The following is a 3,350-nucleotide window of genomic DNA, read 5'->3' as shown; positions in this document are numbered from 1 at the left end:
ACCTCCTATGTTACAATTGAGTAAATTTCAAATCTTAAAGAAACTGTGTTTTGGGGGTCTCCTAACTGTGATCTGTTAGTTGAAATTGCATTCATTTTGTTCAGAAACTTCAGAGGTTCCACCTTTGGCCATGGTACAGTGAGGGATTCTAAGTACAGTTAGCTATTTTAAACTATAAAGAAAATATTTTCCAGAGCAAGAACAGGCAGCCAAATCATGTCACCGGACTTTCCGGTTCAATAGATGGTTTTTAAATAAGTGATTGTGAGGCTTTGCCAAGAACTTTGTACACTGTATGGTGTAGCACTGCAGTGTAAGTGCACTCCTTTGAACATTTGGATTAAATTGAATTTTCACTTTATCAGGCAATGACATGTCTTTATTTCAGAAAAAATAACCATTTGGAAGTCATACTTTACTGTCCAAACAAATTGCAAATGGGGATTTAGAGGGCGATTCTGAGCTCTAATATCTACTGTATATGTACAAACATACAGTACATACTGAGATATGTTAGCATATACATGCAGTACATACAGTTCTGTAAAAAAAAAAAATGGCCCCCTTCTCATTTTTTTTCCATTAACAAACCACGTAAATGTTTAAGACCAACAAACAAATTTAACTATTAGAAATTACATCCAAAGTAATCATGAAACCCAGTTCTTAAATGATCTTTTAAAATTTTAAGCTGTAAATAACGGTCCAAATTTACCTGGTGCTATGTAAAAAGGATGTATCCCACTTGTCAAATGATGAATTAACTGTGATTAATCACATTTTTTTGGAAAGCTCAGTTTAAGTTCACTGACCACGCCAGAACCTGATTACTTCCATATCTGTTCAATCAGAAAAAAAGTGAAACTTTTGAACAAAATAAAGTCCGCCAATGGACTGAAAAAATACTGCAACAAAAGGCTGCAATCCAAAAATTGAAGAATAGATGAGATTTAAAGTAACTGACACACTGGGAAGGCATACAAGGCCATTTCTAAAACTTAAGTAATTGAGCAAACCACGGTCAAAGGCGTTATCCACAAATGGAAAAAACATGGAACAGTGATGCACTTCCCAGGATTTGTCAGCTTACTAAAAATAACGCTAAGAGCACAGCGACGACTCATCCAGGAGGTTGTAAAGGAACTCAAGACAACATCTAAACTGCAGGTCTAGATGTTAAAAAGGAAAAGACTGATAAGGAAAAATAGGAAAATGGCATCCATGGCTCCATGGCAGAGATCCAAGGCAAAAACTGTTACTGACCAAAAAGTACATAAAGGATCGTCTAATTTGAATGATCCCCGAGACTTTTGGGAGAATATTCTGAAGGGGAAAAAATGGCCAAAAAAAGAATATAACAATGGGGCAAACACTTCACTACAGTCTCTCTCTCTCTCTCTCTCTCTCTCTCTCTCTGGTGTTTTACTGAGAAAATCACATATTAATTCATTTGAATTATATTAATCAGAAGTTCATATGCTGTATAAGTGTCCCCAGACAAGAAGTATGTTACGAAACGTTTTTTGGGTATTAAAATATTCTAATACATTGAATTATAATGTTGTGTATTGCTATGTCAATGTATTCCATAGACATGCAAGATAAAATTCGTGCTCCAGTGTCCACTCACTGCCTCATGACTAGTATGTTCCATGCCTGATAAAGGAGTAATAGATAAGCCTTAACAAACATCATTTGACTGTAACCTTCCAAACTGAGCCCTGCAGATGTTAAATTTGTGTCTTTTTTTGGGGTCAAGTAATCTGAGTGAAGTCAGGACACAGTCAATATATGTATGACGTAATCCGCTAGTGTGCCTATTAACTCATTCACTGCCAGACATTTTCAGACCCTTTTTTACTCCAACGTTGGGAAAAAAAACTGAAAAAAAACCTGTGACAACAATGAATGAGTTAAAGCTCAAAAATGTGTGCAAACCATTAACTACATCTGTGAGTGTATAGAGAAAGTAGGCTCAGAGGGCCTGTCCTGGTGAAACCCCACCTCCAATCCAGCAGCCAACGGCGAGCCTACTTAAAGAAACCTCCTGCAGAAAGAGGTTCTTTCCAGTTTGTGCAACCTTGAGCAAGGCAACAGGGGGACGGCGGCAGAATCTTACAATCTTGTCACCTGCGTTTGTGACTCGTGTGAAACCTGTGAAAATTAACCGGTATGGGGAACCTTTGAACGGGGTACTCGTCAAATCCTAGCCATGGTCTCGGATAACAGTATCTAATCTGGACTAATTGTATATCAAGTGTGCACACAATCAGCAACATGTAACAAAAGGTTTGGACATTTGACTGTGGTCGGTAATACAATGGAAAATTTCACTTTTCACTTTACTCATAGATTTATTTTATATTGCTCTAAAAATAAATGATTTAAAGACTTACACACACACACACACTAGTAGTGTGTGAGTGTGTGTACATATACGTAGTGAAGCCTCTCGTAAATTCTTTAGCTAACAACCCTGGTTAAACATAGCTCCTAACCAACATAGTCTCTTTGTCGAGATGTTATCGCTTTACACTTATTTGATTTAGCATTGGTGCCATCTTGTGGCAATTTAAGGTGCTTAAAGTAGACCAAAAAACATCCCTTACTCAAATTAGAAATGGGAATTGATTCCACAAAGAAAATGCGAAAATGTTTGTAAATAGTGAACCGCAAATGTCCAGGGGATTAATATCGTAAAATGTACATTTTAGTTCCGTGTATCTAGTCTCTGTTAAGAGACATATGGAAATAAAGACATGGCCGCACACTCAATTGTTGAATGCATGTTCCTTAAAAAGGGTGCATCATTTAAAAGAAAAACAACAGGCCTGCAATGTGTAAAATCAGGCAAGTAGCATAGTTAACACAGAGGAATCATCTACCCAACAAAATGTATGTATGTATTTAATTGAGTTTGGTTTCTGGAGGAATTTCATTCAATTTGGTTAGAGTCACTCTGTTCCAGATGAATCTAGGTCATACAAATCAGACAGACGGATGGATGTGCAGCTGGGGTACTGCTCGGGGGAGAAATGCACACATGGATACGACCTGAACAAGGTTAAATGAAAACATTATCACGGAGGTGTTACGAAAAAAAAAAAAAAAAAGCATGATTCAGCATGTAGCCTTCAGTTGATCATTAATAAGAACTTTACAATACGACCATTATACTCTTTAGGATTATGCAACCTACAATATAGTTCACAGACCCACTTAGAATACAAAACGGACTTTTAAGATTTCCTTCAGCAGTTCACATCCTTGCTCCTCTTTAAATGACATGTTCTCATGTTTTGACAAAACCGCTCCTCCACATCAACATCTACAAAATAAAGTCACAGTCA

This window comes from Filicampus tigris, chromosome 15 (genome assembly GCF_054856515.1).
Source record: "Filicampus tigris isolate MCC_2025a chromosome 15, RoL_Ftig_1.0, whole genome shotgun sequence".
Lineage (NCBI taxonomy): Eukaryota > Metazoa > Chordata > Actinopteri > Syngnathiformes > Syngnathidae > Filicampus > Filicampus tigris.
Note: the sequence above shows the minus strand (reverse complement) of the source record.